General features: G+C 46.4%; 1 protein-coding gene and 1 non-coding gene across 2 annotated transcripts in view; both read left to right on the top strand.

The window, feature by feature from the left end:
- Positions 1-19,276, top strand: part of Iqck (IQ motif containing K) — a 124,009-nt gene that overhangs the window by 100,343 nt on the left and 4,390 nt on the right. The window lies entirely within an intron of this gene.
- LOC127192580 (U6 spliceosomal RNA) lies at positions 12,476-12,580 on the top strand. Its single transcript, XR_007831043.1, has one exon. It is a non-coding gene; the product is annotated as a U6 spliceosomal RNA (small nuclear RNA).

Consider the following 19,276-nt stretch of genomic DNA (forward strand, 5'->3'; position numbering starts at 1 on the left):
ACTCTGGATTCCCAGAAGGCAGGCACTGTGTAACAGAAGGTATGTGCCGTCTTCTTCAGCAGGAGGTTTCTCCCAGACAAGAGGAGGAAGTACAACCTGTTATATAGCTTCCTGTCCAAAAGAAAACAACGCCCTTCCATATACAGTGTCGGTAATGATCTCTTCTTGTTCCCACAATAAATAGAAACGCAGCTCTGAGCTTCCTAGAAGCCACAGCAACAAAGGAAACAGGGCTACTGTGCTCTCACGATTAAACACATTTCTTGGAAGCACACCTTCCGGAAGCTGAGATTTGATCTCAGGGGTAAGAAGGACGGTGTGGTGCCCTGTGAGCATGGTCCTTTCACAGAGTATAATTCCAGCCTCTTTGGAGCAGGTCTTCCTCTAGAGGGAAGGCGCAGCACCCTGGGGAAAGGCATGGGAGCCAGGTAATTTCTTCATGGTATTACAAGTCCTGCGGATAAGATTTCCCTGTAGTTTCAAGAATGTTCTTGGGCTGGAGATATAACTCAGTAGGAAAGCACCTGCATAACTTGTGAAAAGGCCTGGATGAAGCCTTGCTGCAGGCAGCACGCGCGCACACACACTCACAACATGTGAATTACCATGCATAGTGTTGCATGGATTTGTAGTTGTGCCATCAACCCGCTGAGGGACTTTGGGTAGGTGATGTCATCTTTGTGCTTCGTTTCTTCTACTTGTAAAAGACGAATGATCATGCCGCAGTTGTGATTCTAAATGAGGTCATTGTTTTGATAATGCTATGGCTCTTTATTAAGAAATATCTTTAAATCTAAGACGTTGTTTCAGTTTAATCGTATTTATTTTTTTCCTCTCTCCCCTTCTCAAATGTTAATTTGTTCTTCACTTTAGTCCACAAAAGAAATAAGAATTTGATTAAGAGACATCTAATGACTTCATGTCTTCCTTCCATCAATTTTACTTTTAAGACTCAACAGTGTGTGGGGATGCTAGGATGACATCACCTTTCACACACATTCTTTTCCTTTAAAATTTCCAAGAATCTGCCTGGCTGGGACAAGCCTTCTCTGGAAGTGCTTACAGTCCCATGCTGTTCTGTTGGGATCAAAGTTCAGTCAGAGATGACTTCCTTTTTTTAATGGTTTGGCCCTAAAATTTAATATCCTAAATTTGTTTATGCAAATGAGCTCTTCCAACCTCACTTGAGGCTTCACCCACCCACCCACCTTGCTAAGCATTCTTTGTACTTAGGAATGCAGAAATCTCTTATAAAATCTACAAGCCCAGGGAAGGTTCATGATGGGGTAATTTGGTGGGGTTTAGAATCACCATGGAAACAAACTCTAGGCATTTCTGGAGGGAGTTCTGGAGGGAGTATCCATGCCGTGGGCTGAGTGGTTGGAAGGTCCAGGGCTAGCAAAGTACCAGCATTTGTTTTCTCTTTACTCTTGTGTCTCAGGCTTCTGCCGCCATGACTTCCCACGATGTGTGCCCCACTGTAGCTGTGAGCCAAAAGCAACCCTTCTTTCCTCAAGTTGCTTTTGTCAAGAGCTTTGTGACAGCAATGGGAACAGTAGCTAATATACCCAGATGGACTAGGTCTTCCATTTCCCAGCTAGAGGCCTTGAGCAATTGTCGTAACCTCTTTGTGACTTCATCTGTATAGCAAAGAAATAGAAACGGTAATACTAACAGCCACCACCCACTCTAGAGGCTGTGGTCCTTCATCCAGAAGAATATATATCTTATATTTAGTGGTTAATAAGAGGAGACTTATACTGTTAAACCAAGATTCCAACATCTAGAAGAAGTGTGTTGTGATTAAACACTTTGGCTTTGGGTTGCTCCCAGCACCAGAGTTCTGCCTTTTATTGTCAGTGGAGACTCTTACACCTGAGACTCAGTTTCCCCTGTGTGACATGGAGACAATCAGGACCAGTTGTAGGACTGCTCTGTGACGATCAAATATGAAAGCATGTATGGTGTCACACAGATGGCTGGCACAGAGAGGACAGTGGATAATTAGACTCACTTTGTATACCAGGCTGGCCTCAAACTCCCAGAGATCCACCTGTCTCTGCCTCCCTGGGTGCTGGAATTATGGGAGTGAGCCATCACTCTCAACTTTCAGTGATATTTTTAAAGTCAGCAAAACATTGTGTTTGTTTTTATTGTTGATATTTTGTGTTTTGCTTTTATTTTTTTCCCTTTTTTTTTTTTTTTTTTTTTGAGACAGGGTTTCTCTGTGTAGTCTTGGTTGTCTTGAATTTGCTTTGTAGACCAGGCTGACCTCGAACTCACAGAGATCCACCTGCCTTTGCCTCCCTAAGTGCTGGGACTACAGGTGTGTAACACCACTGGCTGGCTTTGCCTCTTTTGAGTGTGTTTTTAAACCTAGATCTCATGTAACCCAGACTGACCTCAAATTCTCTATGTAGCTGAGAATGACCTTGAACTGCGAGCCTTCTGCCTCCTCCTTCCCAAAATACAGTTTTGATCCCAAGCAGGTTACCTACAGCTGTGGGTCTCAGTGCTACAAATGAGAACCTCCCAGCAAAGAGAACCTGCCAGCCAGAGAATGTGATGATGTGGGCTTATTCTTAGTGGAGAGTATGTTGTGGCCACATCAGCAAAGCCTGAATACTATGGATTAGCTATGGAAGCCCCATAATAGCTGTGGATCTGAGTCCTTCCTTTGTGAGGCTTTTCTCACTGATGCCATTTCATTTGGATTAAAAATGTAGAAGATCTGAGCTCCTGGTCCATCTCTGCAGTGTACCAGCTAGCAGAAACCCTCGGATGAATGAGAAAATGTTTGTACCAACAAAATAGAGGATTGCCTGGGGGCTTGCTTCCTATGTCGCATGGCCACAGCTCTGAAACTTGCAAAGCATTGCTGTTGAATGTGGGACTTCAGTCTCAGGTGTTGAAGAGCGCCAGATGCTACTGTTGGCTAGGTTGGGGAGACTACGGTAGGGTAGCTGAGGGGCAGAGAAAACTAGAGCTAATGGAAGGGCAGGGAGAAAACACCTTGGCCTGGCACACACCTAGACCCTTAGGTGCTACACGTTGGATGTCTTCAAAAGTCCATGGTCCCTATAAAAGCTTGAATTTCTTAAGTGCCTACTATGCACTAAGCACTTTACACATATTGTTTCCAAGTCTCATGGGAGGAAACTGTGTGTCAGAGGTTAAATCATCTGCCTCGGGTCACGGTGGTGAAAGTGCCTGAGCTGAAGATGGAGAGCTAGAGAGGCAGGTCTCTCTACAGACTCGCAGCCTTTGTTCCTACCAGACCAAGGACAGGAGGACTTGAGGGAGGGCACAGGCTCGAGGCTCTTTCAGAGGGCACCCATTGGAGTCAGTGCAGAGGTGACAGGAGCACCATGAGAAGAAGCCAACGATGTTGAACCTCGAAACCATTCTACCTGCCAGAGCTGGACGCAGAAGACTCCCATTGCACATGGTGTAGATGTGGAGTGCCCAGAGCAGGCAGAATGTGCAAGGCAAAGGCCCTTAGTAGTTGCCTTAGGGCTAGGAGGGGCAGGGGCCCCTTCTTTTCCTTGCTGCTATTAGGCAAGGCCTCTTATTATGCAGGCAGACTTGGAACTCACCATGTAGCTAAGGCTTCCCACCCTCACCAAAGAAGTATTAGAACTATGGGCATGTACACCGTAGCTGGGGTTTCTTTTATCATTTTCTTTTCCTTTCCTTCCTCCTCTCTCCCTTCCTTTTTTCCTTCCTTCCTCAGACAGGGTTTGATATGCAGCCAAGCCTAGCCTTAAACTCTCATTTCTCCTGTTTCTGCCTTCCAAGTTCAAGGATTACAGGCATGCATCACTATGCTTGGCCAAGACTTGTCTCTGGGGAACAAAATGTTGGAATATTAACTGCGTGCATGATTGTACCACTCTGTGAATTTGCTAAAGCCATTGAGTTGGCTGCTTTGAGTGAATGAGTTCTCTGGCATGCGAATTTCATCTCAGCCAAACTGTTGCCGCAGAGTAGAAATGAAGGGCCAGGCCAGAGGCCTCGGCAGCAAGCAGGGTGGTTCGGGCTGGGCTCCTGGCATGCATAGTCCTGCGTGCACCTGCCTCCTCAGCCTCTCCAGCCTGTTTCCTGTCCCTACTTGGAAAGTCCTCCCTGGTTTCCCTGCCCCACTCTTCCATGTGTTTGGCTTGTCCCCCTAACATTCATTTACAGGGTGCTTCAAAAAGGTAGCCCCCCCTAACTTGTCTTACAACATGTCTCTTGAGGTTGGAGCTGTCTCTTCTTCACAGCCCAGGAAATAAAGAAACATGTGGCTGCCTTTGACCTTGGCCACAGTGAAAGGTGTGGGAAGCTGACCCTGGATGGCCAGGCCCCTGTCACCCGGCTTTGTATCTACCATCTGCTGGGTTTTAGCTAGAGCCGTGTGCGTTTCTTTGTAAGCTCCTTTTACTGTGTCACTGGCCACTGTGTGACTCAGTCACTGGTTGTAGTTTTGACCTGTTGAGTCCCTGCAGTCACTGCTGCTTTGCTGCAGCAGTTTTACTAGATGGAATCCACACTCCACGTGACTCATTTAACCCATTTTAGTTATTTGTTTTGTGTGCTGTTTATGGGCCACACTGGATGGCAATGTCTCTGACAGCAAGGATGGGCTGGTTTCTGCTCCTTCCTCCCCCTCCCCTCTTCCCCACTCCCCCCACTTCTCCCTTTTCCTCTCCTTCCCCTCCCTTCTCCTTCCTTCCATGGCAGATTGAAGCACTCTACCCGCATGCTACATCCTCAGCCCTGCCTGCCCTTTTTCTCTTTTCTTTTCTTTTCTTTTCTTTTCTTTTCTTTTCTTTTCTTCTCTTCTCTTAACAAGTTCCTACCTGTGGATACCGAGGGCTTTATCCCCATGTTTTGGATCCACTGACCCCCAGCAAGGTGTTCTTGTTTTAGTTTTCTACAATGTAATTCCATGTATTGATCTCTCCTTTTGATGCTTCACAGTTTCTATAGTAGTGACAAGGGTCCCATTCACTGTGTGCTTGCCCTGAAGCACTCAAAGCAATGACCTCATCTTCACATACTCCTGTAAAGTGGGCACAGCTGACCACATCATATGGCTAAGGAACCTGAGTCACAGAGAGGTTAAACAGTATGCCCAAGGCCATAATGCAGAGCGGTGCCCCCAGAGTCCTCCCTCTCCCCCTCATATTGCTGCAGTATATGGCTGTCACCTGTGGAGTTACAGTGCTTAGGACAACTGATGGTGTCAGGATCCAGGCTCTGGGCCCATTGCCAAGGGCAGAAAGCACATGATCCTTTACGCCTATTGGCCTTAGAGTGCAATGATGCCACCTGCCAAAAGGCCCCACCTCCCCTCTGTGAGCTTGTTGACTCACAGTATTCACCCTTACAATCTAAATTTAGAATCCAAACAGCTAAAGTGTCTGCCAGGTTTCAGATCTGACTCTTGTTAGTCCGAGCTTGGTTGCATTTAAAGACACAGAGCTAAGGAGGCTGGATGTTCCAAAGCACAGACCAGTGCCTTTAACACCCACCCACTCACCAGACCAGTGCTGTCTCATCACGAGAAGTGAAGAGACGAAAATATCGAAGCTCTTACATTCCACGTGCTGCACTGACACCTGTTCAGGAAAACTCGACAAGGCATTTTTTGCCTCCATTTGAGGAGGAGGCCTTGGCTGACACTCAGGGTCCATGCGATTTGTTCTGTTGTTACCTCAAGCATCGAATTCACCTTCTTCCCTTTCATAACATTCAGACATTTGTCAGGAAGATCAGTTGATAATGGCAGAAACACAGGAGCCTCAAGACCGGCACTAGAGGTGAGGCAGGAGGCTGTGCAACTGTGTATGTTTGAGCCACACGTGGAACTTTGCTGATTGTTCAGCCTTTAACTATATGCTAGCTGTAAAACAAAGAAAGCCCAGGAGACTTGAGCTAATGCTCCCGCAGATTCTTACTGGCCATGTGACGGTAAGCAAGCTACCAGCCTCTCTGAGCTTTGGCTTTCTTCTCTGAACAGTGGTTATTATTCCCCCACTCCCACCTTCACCCTCATTTTAAAGAGACTCAGATGAGGTAATGCCCATGTTTAAGCTTCTTTTTCTGTTGCTGTGATATAATACGCTGACCAAGGCAACTTTGGGGAGAACAGGTTTCTTTTGGCTCACAGTTGCCGTGTACAGTCTGTCATGGAGGAGAACCAGTACACCAGGAGCTTGAAGAACCCTGTCTCAATGTGTGCCTAGCCAGAAAGCAGAGAACAATGGCTGCTTGCGCTCAGCTCACTTTCTCCTTTGTGTACAGTCCAGGATCTCAGCCCAGGGAATGGTTCCACCCACAGTGGGCAGATCTTTCACCTCAGTTAACCTAAGAGACGCAGTCTCCCACGTGTATGCTCAGGGGCCTATATCCCAGGTGATTCTAGATTTCACCAAGCAGACAAAAGAGGTTAGCCATCATGGCATGTAACAATTAGGAATTTTATATTTTTTTTTACTATTAGGCATAATGCTACTGTAAGCATTCACTTGCAAGATTCCATGTAGACATTCATTTTCAGTCCTCTCGGGTATTTATTTAGGAGTGGAATTGCTGGGCCATGTGCTAACTTTAGTGTCTCCAACTGAAGAACTTGCAGGGTGCTCTCCAGTGTGGCTGAGACAGGTCACAGTCCCACCAGCCATGTGGGAAAGTGTTTACATGAGTGTCACTCAGTATTGTCTGTTCGATTACAGTAGATCACAGTCATTGTAGTGGCTGTCAAATGGCATCTCACTGTGGTTTGATTTGTATGGTTTGATAACTAGCCCTGTTGAGGAACTTTTCTGAGCATGTTATCCATTACTGTACCTTCTTTGTAGAAATACCAGGACAGAGCTTTGTCCCTTTAAATTGGTTGTTTGTATTAATTAGTAAAAGGTGTCTTGTGTGTGTTCTGCAGTCAAGCTCCTTATCAGATACATGACTTCAGCTCTGTGGGATATCGTTCCTCAGGTACCCCTTTGCTTTTCATATCTGCTGTTTGTGTGTTTTGAGATAGGGTCTCATTATGTGGCCCTAGCTAGACTGCTACTCACTATGTACACCAGGCTGCCCTTGAACTTGAAGCAGTCTTCCCACCTCTCCCTCCTGACCGCTGAACTGCACATGAGCCACCACCCTGGGTTTCTTTTCTCTTTCGTGATGGCACCTTTAAGACACAAAAGTTCTCCATCCCACAGTCTTTTTCTTTTGTTGCCTGAACCTTTAGTGTTATATTCAAGAAACCAGCCTGATCCAAGCTCGCTGAACTTTTCTGATCTCCCCTCCCCCCACCAAGAGCTTAAGGTTTTAACACATTAGTTTAAGAATTTAACTTATTTTGAATTATTTTATTAAATTTTATTATCTATCTATCAATCTGTTGTTTGTTCCTTCCAATGCAGAGGAATGCAAATATGCATCACCATGCTGGCCTAATTTTTTATTTTTATTTATTCTGAGATAGAGTTTTAGCCCAGCCTAACCTGCAGCTCACCGTGTATGTGACCCTGGCTGCCTTAGCTTCCCAAGTGTTGGGATCACAGACATGTGCCACCTCTCCTGGTTTGTGTAAGGCAAGGGTCCAGCTTCACTTTTGTGCTATTTGCCCAGAAACAGTATTCACAACTCTTTCTTCCCATTAACTGTCTTAGCGTCCTTGTTGAAAGCCAGTTAGCTGTTGCTAGGAGGGTTTATTTGAGGGCACTCAGTTTGATTCCATTGACTTACAAGTCTGTGTCAGTTTCCCCCCTACTACTCTGATAAGACATCTGAGAAAAGCAAGTTAATGGGGAAGGAATTCTTTTGACTCATAGTTTCCAAAGTTCCAGCCCATTGTGGTGGGGAGTATGCAGCTTACATCATGGTAGCCCAGGTAGGAGAGAGAGAGCCGGGCGTGGTGACGCACGCCTTCAATCCTACCAGAGGCAGGTGGATCACTGTGAGTTTGAGGCCATCCTGCTCTACAAAGCGAGTCCATGGCCAGCTTCTTTCACATGGGCTTGCCTACACTGATCTGGTTGTTTTCCTGTTGGCTGTTTCTGAATCTCTACATTTTAGCCATGTTCTTGCTCCATTTCCCAACCTGTGAGTGCACTTTAGGTCAGTGTCTTGCTTCCAAGATGCTGAAATGACCTTTGTAAACTACTGAGGGCATTTCCCCCCCGTTGATAAAGTTACCCTTCTAATCCAGACTTAGCACAGTATTCCTAACATGAATGAAACAGTAAAAACAACAACAACAACAACAACAACAAAAACACCCCAGGGAGTCAGACCCCTGTTTACATTCTAGAGAAGTCACTGATCTTGGTAGATGGCTCAGCAGGTAAAGGCTCTGAGCTTGATGACCACCTGCATTCTGTCCTCAGGACCCACATGGTAGAAGGAGAGACCAACTCCAGAAAGTTGTTCTCTGACCTCCATTCAAGCGTGCAATGTGTCTCATGGTGCACTCCTTTAATTCCAGCACTACAGGCAGAGACAGGCAGTTCTCAATGAGTTCAAAGCCAGCCTGGTCTACAGAGTGAGTTCCAGGACAGCCAAGGCTACGTAAAGAGAACCTGTCTCAGAAATAAATAGATGAACAAAATAATTAACTAAAAAGCTTGCTTTGTCATCTGGAAAACAGAGATGGTGAGATTACCGTAGAGCTGTTTGGAGGGTTCTGTGGCCCAGCACCACAGCAGAACTAACTAATCAGTAATTAATTAGATGTGCTGAGAGTTCCTGCTTTTTCACTGATAAAAAGGGAACTCTGAGGTGTCCTAAGTTTAGATACAAAGGATGGAGGATGGAGACAGGAAGAAACAAAGGAAAGTGGCCAGTGAATGTCCATTGGCTGAAGCCAAGGGACAACAGCCCACTCTACCTTCTGCATGTGTGCTAAACTCTGGACTTCAAAACAACAGCAGCAGAACTTTGACCTAGGGTCCAAGGAGACTGACTCCCAGGCACCTCCACCTCCTGTTGATGAATGAACTTTCCAGACACAGGATTCTAAACTACCCAGAAGCCAGAAGCACGTCTCCTGACTGGATAGCCTGTCCCCAGACTTGTCCTGCTTGCATTTTTTGCCCTGCCCCTGTCTCTAGCAACTGTAATTGTCAGTGTTGACAATTTATGCTTTCCTTGCCTCAAATTTCATTATAAAATTAGGGGCAGTGCCAGGCTTAGAATGCATCAATGGAAGAAGTGAACGAAACAGTAGCTTTCATCACTCTGGGCTTCCTGGCTTGAGTGCAGGGCGACCAGATGCCTTCCGAAGCTCCTGCCTCCATGTCTCCCTGCCCTGATGGACATATCTCCCTGCCTGCATCTATGAGTTAAAGCAGCCCGTCCTTCCTTAAATTGCTTTGGTCTGGGTGTTTTGTCATAGCAGTAGGAAAAGCACTAATACAGATGACTCAGGAGCAGCTCACTGGGATGAAGTGTTGAGGAGACCCAGGGGAGATAAGTAAAGCCTGAGCTGACGTGGAGATCAATGGGTTTCTCACCTAGTGAGTGAAGACATTCACGTTTTTTCCTCCCAGTTAGAAGGAACTCAGTATTTGAGACCATGGGATGTTAATCCTATCCTCTTCTGATGTCTGATAAATCTGGATTTTGAGTTTCGGGGTTTCTTGATCTGAGCCCTGTCTGCCATGAGATCTGAATCAGCTATCAAGATGAATGAGTGGAAGCTCCATACATAGAGGGCTTGCCGAGCATCCATCCCCAATACGGTAGGAAACCAGGCATGACGGCACACGCCTGTAATCCCAGCACAGAGGAGGCAGAGGCAGTAAGATCATGCTCGACCACTTAGTGAGGCTGGGATATAAGAATCTCTGTCTCAAAAGAAAAAAGATGAACAATACTGCCTCAGAATCCCTGAGTGTGGGTGGAAATGGTTCTTTATTGCCTTGCTGTACTTGCGGAGATAGTTAAACATAAGCAGTATTTGCTTCTACTTCTCTTCAGGCAGCAGGCTATATGCATGGCTTCTGCAGGGCTGTGAGTATGCTGCCACACCACAGACTCTCGGGATGCCTTGGATGTTTCTAAAGGCTCAAGCTTGGCCCTGGCAGCTGAGAATGCAGGGCTAAATGAAAAGCCCTAGGCTGCGGCTGACTGGGCTTGCCTGTGTTCCTTTATGCCTATGGCTCTCTGAGTTCTGGAAGACACCAACTCTCAGAGGACAATGTAGTAGGCAGTGAAATTTCAGTTTTCATGAAATTTAACTAATTGCAAAAAGGAATTTCTTGGGTATACTGAGATGTAGAAAGAAAGTATTAACAAGTAGAGACATAAGCCCACATAAACCAAAGCTTACCCAAGAATCTAGGCCGGGCCTGGTGGCGCCCACCTTTAATCCTAGCACTAGGAGGCAGAGGCAGGCAGATTGCTATGAGTTCGAGGCCAGCCTGGTCTACAAAGCGAGTCCAGGACAGCCAAGGCTACACAGAGAGACCCTGTCTCAAAAAACAAAAAATAAAAACCAAGAACCTAAGAAAATGTGTTGAAGTACTGGTTTTAAGCACCTCATTTTCCATTTCTTTTACAGTAATTGAATTCTTCAAGTAGTCCAGAAATGGTCTTATTGGACATTCATCATGTGCCATTATATTTCAATCCTTGTGCTCTACAGAAAGCTTTTCAGCTGCCTGTATTAGATAGATTTACTATCCTGTGACTGTAACAAAATACCTGAGATAGTCAGCCTACAAAGAGAAAAGATTTATGCTGGTTCATAACTTTAGAGGTTTCTATCTGGGGTTCCTGTTGTTTAGGATCTGTGCTGAGAGGCAGAGCATCATGGTGGAGATTGCGTGGTAGAGCAAGCTCGGCTGGATAGATGTCAAACAGAAACAAAGAGATGGGGCCAGGGTGCCAATATTCCCTTCAAGGACATGCCCCAGTGGCCCAGCTTCCTTTTATTGGACCTTACCTCCTGAATGTTGTACAACCTCCCATTAGAGCCATGGGCTGGGGCCCAAGTCTTTGTCACCAGAGATTTGGGGTGACAGTTATCTAACTGTAGCATATTCCCATTATGAATGCGGGAGCCCCGGGCTTCTATGCCTTGAGATAGTTGTTCATGTTCCCTGGTTGATAGCTGGTTTATAGACTGTGGGATTCTAAGCCAGACCTCCCTCCCTCTGTTTGGGGGACTCCATGCTAGCTTCAGTGTACTTTTTTCCCTGTAAGGACATGGCTTTTCCTGCTTTCGAGGCTGAGACTATAGCTCAGTTGGTAGGAAGCTTGCCTAGCATGCATAAGGTACTGGGTTTGATCCCAGCACTGCCTAAAGTGCCAGGAGTAAAGATCCTTCCCAGAGTCAAAATAGTGATTCCCCCAATTCTGTCTCTGTATAACTAGCCTCGCCACCCCAAGATCAGATGCCCCCGTAGAATGCTGCTTCCAAGGAGACAGGGCTTTGCGTTAGCTATGGGGGCATTGTTTAGAAGTCAGCATCAAAAGCTGCAATTAATCCGCCCTGGAGCTTGTCAGCGCCCCCCACTGCCTCGTGGCTTCTAGGTTGACTCAACTCTCCTAAAAATAACACAGGCCAACATCTGGTAGATCTACCAGCCCACTGACATCCACGCCAAAAGCCAGCACTTGTTTCTCTGCAAGAAGAACGGCTTCCCGTGGGGGCAAGAGAACATGGAGCTTTTGTATTTCTTTCTTTCTAACTTTTACTTGTATTCTTCAAATTTTTTCTAAAATGGAGTGTTTATTTTATAATGGAAAATAATTTCTCTTAGAAAATAAGCTATTTGGGAAGAGGAAGGGTCATGAGGAGAAGAAGAGGGAAGAAAGAGTGACCATGAGCAAAGCGTACGATATACAAGCATGGAAACATTAAGAGTCAACAGATTTTAAATTTTAACTTATTGTAGGTTATTCAGATTACATCCTGATTGTTATCCCCTCCCTTATATCTTTCCATTCCCACTCTTCCTCCCTCTTCCCCTCCCCTAGACCTCTAAAAGAAGGGGCCTCTTCCCCCACCACAGAAGAAAATTTCCCCAATTTAAAGAAAGAGATGCATATAAACATACAAGAGGCTTACAGAACACCAAAAAGAGTAGAGCCAAAAAGAAAATCCTCCTGCCACATAATAATCAAAACACAAAATGTATAGAACAAAGAAAAAAAATTTAAATCTGCAAGGGAAAAAGACCAAGTAATATACAATGGCAAACCTATTAGAATCACACCTGACTTTGCAGCAGAGACCATAAAAACCAGGAGAGCCTGGGCAGAGGTCTTGCAAACCCTAAGAGACCACAGATGCTAGTCTAGACTACTATACCCAGCGAAACTTTCAATAACCATAGATGGAGAAAACAAGATATTCCATGACAAAACCAAAATTAAACAGTACCTATCCACAGATCCAGCCCTAGAGAAGATAGTGGAAGGAAAACTCCAACCCAAAGAGAAGAGTCGACCTTTTAGTTGTACAGTTAGCATATGCAAACAAATGCTCACTTCGCCAGCACGTGTACTAAAACTGAAGCGCTACGGAGATTAGCATGGCCCCTGTGCAAGGACGACAGCATATGCTAACAAGAGAAGACAAATTAATCAGCCTAGTGATACAGAAAAATTAAATCTTGGAAATAAAATTTATATTCTTCCCTACTTTCCTAATCTGGCCCTGACTCCGACTCTGAGGGATATGAAGGCTTAGACTGTAGTTTTCACCTTTCTTGTCTTGATTTACTACATAGCCCGAGCTCTCCTTGGACTCAGGGTCCTCCAGCCTCAGCCTTCTCAGGGTTGGCCTGACAAGCTTGTGCCATCATACCAGGCAGCCCATGGGATTGCTTACACCTAGACAGAGGCAAGTGAGAACCCTGCCAGTCTGTTCACATAGCTGTGTGACTTTGGGCAAGTCATCGACCCTCCCTTTGCCTCCATTTCTCAGTCAGCACAACTGTCCCAAGGGCACCTGTGAGGGCAGCGTCAATGGACAGACAGGTAGAAAGCCCTGAGCAGTGTCATGGTGTACACTTCCTGATGAACTCTGAGTCACCACTGCCATCTCTAGGGTCCTCCGGACCTACTGAGGCCTGTCAGTGTGTGTGTGTGTGTGTGTGTGTGTGTGTGTGTGTGTGTGTGTGTGTGTGTATTAAAGACAGGGTCTCCTGTACAGCTCAGGCTTGAAGGGGAGCTTGTGGTCCTTCTGCCTCAGCCTCCCAAGAACTCAGACTACAGCCATGAGCAGTGTGTGACTTTTGACCTTGGCTCTTACAAGATCTCCAGATTGTTGTACCCCACTGCTCCTCAGTTTCCCAATTTTATTTTATTATTATACATGTGTACTTAAAAGATGTCAGCCTTTTCATCTAACCCTTCCTATTTTTTCTTTTTAAAAATAATTTTTGACAATTACTTCTTGAATACCCGGATTTTGGGTTCATGTTGCCCTACCCTATTCCTGTCAATTTCCTCTCCCTTACCTGTTGACCCTCTTCTCTGTCCTAGCAGGCCCTGCTTCTACTTTGATGCTTCACTTTCTCTTCCTTCCTTCCTTCCTTCCTTCCTTCCTTCCTTCTTTTTTGTTGGTTTTTTCAGGACAGGGTTTCTCTGTGTAGCTCTGGCTGTCCTGGAACTCACTTTGCCAACTAGCCTGACCTTGGTCTCACAGAGATCCACCTGCCTCTGCCTTCCAAATGCTGGGATTAAAGCGTTGGCCATCACACTGGGCAACAGATGCCCTCCCTTGTTTGTGTGAAGCCTTCCTTCTGTGGGTGGTGACAATGATTGCAACAGTCTTGCCATGTCCAGGAGACAGCGTTTTGTAGTGTTCCTTCCCATCCTCAGCTCCCACAGTCTTTCCACCGCCCTGTTCCAAGATAAGTTTCTTGGCCTGGGATGGTTGATACAGATGTCCCATCAGGTCTGGGCACTCCTCATTTCTTTATTCTCAGCAGTTGGCAAGTTACTAGTGTTTGCTTTGACCATCGCCCACTGCAGAAAGAGACTTCCCTGACTTCAAGTGGCAGCAGTCTCTGGATACACATATAAACAGGCAGGAGGCACTTTAATGCTACATGTGTCTAGCAGAACACGTAGATTCCCCTATAGAGCCTGTGCCCTCTGTAGCCATAGGCTTTAACCAGGCTTATAATACCAGGCATGTGTTCTTTCCTGGGGAGCAGGCTTCAGTTTTAAGCGGAAGCTGTTGGTTGCTGTCACTATTGGGTCTGTGGACATATCTTGGCTGGCAGGCTGGTATGATTGAACATGAGTTCCTAAACTGAGTTAGATTAGTGGTAGCTTTTCTCCCCAACAACTTTCACAGCACTGCAAATGCTAGTCACCAGGCCCAGCACTGCCAGCTTAGTTTCAGCTTGACTTCATGGTGTCCTATAGCCTACTTGTGTGCTGTCTTCACCAATAGGATCTTACCAGTTATTTCTGGTAGGCAATCAAGGACACTGGCAGCAGCTCATGTTGTTTTGGGAGCCTCTGGGAGCTCCTGGCCAACAACTCTGAGGGAGGTATCCAAGCCCTGACACTAGAGTTTGGATTTAAAAACCTATGGCTTCTACTTTTTGTGGGTGAGGTAATTTACAGTAGGATGTGCCAGTCATCACATTCCACGCACTGAACTCCTGTATCTGTCTATACCACATAACTACCACCTGGAATAAGATGGAGAACATGTTGCACAGCCTAACATGGCCCCCAGCCCTTCCCCTCCCTACTGCAAACCCTCTCTTCTGATTTCAATATCCACAGAAAATTTTGCTTAACCTCAAATTTTATGTTACTTGAAAACACAGCAGCGCAGCCTTCTGTACATGGCTTCTTCTGCTGGACCTTCTGTCTGAGAGGTTCAGCTTTATCCTTCAGAGAGCACAGATGACTCTTTCCTGCTGTAACGTGTTCTGAGTGTCTCGTATCCCATATACCCATCAATTCACTGGTGGGCACCTGGGTTGCAGTCTGCTGGGGTCCTTGTGAGAAATGCTGGTACTTTCCCTGTTGCTGGATGTCTTTTGCTGGCTGTAGATTTTCATTGGCACCTATGGAGTTGCTGAGGCAGGGAGTACTCACATATTTAATTCCAAGTTATTTTGGCTGCTCCATGTCACATCTCCACCTGTGATGGGTGAGCACCCCACTTGCTCTGTATTGCCCCTCTCCCCAACACCGAGTGTGACACCTCTTCTTGGTTGTAGGCATTCTGGTGTAGACTGGGCTATCTCACTGTGTATCACCGACTTCTTTATGTACCTGCCCACCACTGGAACTCCATTTCATTCCTGAACTCAGTTCTGCTGTGGGGGCCTGGCAAGTCAACTTGACAGAGCAGTCTCTACCGGATGAGCACTTGTGCCTGAAAGGGCCTCAGAGCGACTTGTGACAAAACATGAGTTTGGGGAGCCCATTCCAAAACAAGTACCTGCTTCTGCCTCCCAAGAGCTAAGGCTAAAGGTGCATGCCACACCAGCATGATTTCACTGTGTGCATGTTGATTCCCTGTGCATCCCTTTGTCTGGCATGTTCATTCTCCCCTTCCTGCTCCCCTTCCTCTTTCCACCCTTCTCAGCCTTCTAAGCTCTAGCATTACAGGCATGCACTTTCATTCCCAGCTTGTCTGATACATTTTCACAGGATTCCTTTAGAAAGAAGCTCACCCCCAGGACTGGAGAGATGGCTCAGTAAGGAAAGTGCTTGTGTGAAAACATGAGGCTCTGAGTTTGGATCTCTGGCACTCACACCAAGTCCAGGCAGGGCAGTGTGTGCCTCTAAACCCAGCCCTGCAGAGGTGGAGACAAGAGGACCCCAGGGCTGGCTTGCCAGCCAGTCTAGCTGAATCAGTGTGTTCTAGGCCAGTGAGAGATCCTGTCTCAAAACTGAGGTAGTAATCCATTGAGGAAGACACCAAATAGTGACCCCTGGCCCCCACATATGTGAGCCCACACCAGCACAGTCACACATGTATGTACACACATACCTACGTGAACGTGTACATACACCACACAGAAAAGAAATAGAAGACAAATAATACTCAATTGAATACCAACCCACACACTGGGTGTTGTAGAGCATCAAGGAGAATGAAAATTCACTTGTCCACCTTTCCTTTCATCAATGTTAAGTTCTCTCTCACATTTTTAAAATATAGCTGAGAGGCTGAGTGATGACTGAGCAGAGGCCATGCTGTAATTTTGTGGGTAATGACTGATTTTGTACAAGGCAGGCATACTTAAGGGGTACACTACAGAGACTCATGGGGAATAAATGCGAAGTAGGAGCCACTTGTTCTAAAAGGAGATCATGCCTTTTTATATTTAGAAAAATGGGGAGGGGCACGCAGGAGATCTAGTTTAGTTTCTACTTCCTTTCCCCCTTTGAGGTATCATCATTGATGGCTTCTGCCAGTACCAGGATGGCATCTTTGTATCATCCTTGCTCCCCCCAAGATGCTAACAGCACCCAGCAATTTCAAATTTCAAGTTTCAGAGCCGACAAGAAATGTGTCCACCATCTTTCCCCTGTGACATCCCTCCTTGTTTCTCAAACCTTGGGAAATCATTACCCTTTTAATGGATTTGCCACATTCACCAATGACCAGATGCCCCACTGCCTTCCTTTCTGTTGCTGTGACCAAGGTGCCTTAAGGGAGAAGGCTTCATTCTGGCTCACGGTTCAGCCCTCCATGGCGAGGAAGGCAAAGTGGCAGGTCCCCGAAGGAAGCACCCACCTTGCACCCATAGTTGGGAGGCAGAGTAATGGGACGCATGCTCGCTTCCTCCTTTCCTTACAGCCCAGGGCCCCCTGCCCAGGATCGCTGTTATCCACAGTGACTGGAAATTCTTCACTCTCTAGTTATCATAAATCAAAATAATCCCCGCCAGAATGCCCAGAGGGCTCCTGCCCCAGGCGATTCTAGGTTCCAAGCTGACAACGAGAGTGACCACTGCAGGAATCCCTTCCAGCTGCTGTGTGTCGACTGCTCTTGGGCTGTTTGTGATTATGACACAGCCCTAAATGGAAGTTTCACTTTTTATTGTAGGAATCTTTGTTGCCCTCCATGGGAAGTGTGTGAGACTTTGATCCTGTTGGGGTTAATGATTCGAATATGAGGCCAGACCACGCAAAGTCTGACCTCATACACATCACCTAATCTGTCTCTGTCCTCAGTTTCCTTGTCTGTAAAATCATAGAAAACAGCTCTTAACTTCACTTTGACTTAAAACATGTCAAGACTTCAATAGAAATGTTTGTTTTTGTTATTTACCTGAAAAACAGCCTTTGAACAAAAACCAAATCAAACCCCTGGGGCTAGGGATGTGGTTCTGTTGGGGAAGCACTTGCCCAGCCTACACAAAGCCCTGGGTCCAATCCTAGGACCAAACAGACTGGATATGGTGATGTACACCTGTGTCCAGACACTCAGGAGGTTGAGGCAGAAGGAGCAGGAGTTCAAGGCCATCCTCAACTACTTACCAAATTCCAGGCCCGTTCTTTGTTTTATCCTTCATTATTTAAAAACTATCACATAAACATTGTTCACTTTCTGATAAAAATTGTTGAGTGTAGAGAGTGACCCTGTCCCTTCTGTGACCTCAGGCCCCACCACTCTTGGGGACCATTGCTGCTTGTGGAGGACACTCAAAGAAGCAGCTTCTTCCTGCTGTGTGATCACCTGGGACTTAAGTTCCCTCAATACTCCCACAATAGATTACAAGCTCCTTGAGGAATAGACTCACTGTAGTCACTGTTGTCACACCTGACCCCATCATTGACTCAAAAGCCTGTGAATGACAGTGTTCTTTCCCCAGACTTGCCATGTCCAAGGGGCCTTTCTTGCAAAGGGCTGCTTGGGTGGAGCTGATCCCCAGGCTCAGCCTCTGGAGATCCATTTGAAAGTCTGCGGTGGGTCCTTGGAATCTATTTTTGTCCCTTAGGGGGCTTTAGGGGGCTTTGTCTGTGGTCCCCTTTTCCCTCCTTTGAACATGACGCCTCCTCCCTCTCCATCCCATGCTGCTGGCTGTGAGGTTTCTCTGGGCTGTGGCCTGGGCTTTCAGCTGCAACTGGAACAGGACAGGATGAGGGAGCTCAAGAAATGGATGGAGCCTCATTGGTATGCAAGGCTCTCTTGTCACATTGCCACTAACGGGAGCTGAAGAAGGGCTGGCACATCTCTTTGGGATTTTCCATTCCTTCTGGCCCTTTTGGAGTTGGCTGGATACCAGCATGCCAAGGGGGACAAGGACCGGGCAGGAGCACCAGGGCATCTGTCTGTTGACATCTCCAAGGTGGGAAGTGGGTTCTTCCAGAAGCTCTGCTCAATTCTCCCCTCCCTCTCTCACATTGCCCTCTCCCCTCCCCCTCTCACATTGCCCTCTCCCCTCCCCAGCCTCCTTTTACAGAGCACACCTTCACAGGGCTGCGTTCTTCAAAGCCCTGAAGACCCGAAGGACTAAGCCCTCTTCCAGTCAGACTGACTGACTAACTGGTTGGTTGGTTGGTTGAGGCTCACTGTGTTTGACCTTAAGCAATTCTCTCCACCTCACCTTTCCCAGTAGCTGAGCTGGTATAGGTATGTGTCATGGCATCCAAGAATTCTGTTTAATTTTTAGCAAAGTAGTCCTTGCATAGAGTTCTCATGATCAAAAGATACCTAAGGTAAGACATGAGCTTCAGTGAACATCCTCAGCCTGAGCCACACTCCTGCACCCCAGCAGCACCCAGGGTTTCTCAGGTGGGGACTGAGCATCCCCCATAGGCTCATGTGGGAATAGGATTTGATGTATGACTGGTGAGAATTAGCTTGAGCAACCAAGAATGTGCTTTTTCATTGCTTTATTGTGGCTTTGTGATTTCAAGCAGAGTATGCACTGCCTTTGTTCCTTTTTTGTTTTGTTTTGTTTTTTGGAGACAGAGTTTCTCTGTGTAGCCTTGACTGTTCTGGACTCACTTTGTAGACCAGACTGACCTTGAACTCGCAGCTATTAACCTGCTTCTGCCTCCTAAGTGCTGGGATTAAAGGTGTGCACCACCACCGCCTGGCTTGTCTTTGTTTACTTCTAGAGATAGGTGGTGATAAAACATGTGAGCTATGAAGTGATCATTCAGGGAGCCATCACCCAGAGTGGGGTACTGTCAATATTCTGTCTTTCCTTCCTTCCTTTTTTTTCCTTTGACAAAGGTTTTGCTATATACCCCAGGCTAGTCTTGAACTTGTGATCTTTCTGCTTTCACTCCCTGAATGATGGGATTATAGGTGTATATCACCACGTCTGGCTCAAAGTCAACATCT

This window comes from Acomys russatus, chromosome 7, assembly GCF_903995435.1.
Source record: "Acomys russatus chromosome 7, mAcoRus1.1, whole genome shotgun sequence".
NCBI classification, from domain to species: domain Eukaryota; kingdom Metazoa; phylum Chordata; class Mammalia; order Rodentia; family Muridae; genus Acomys; species Acomys russatus.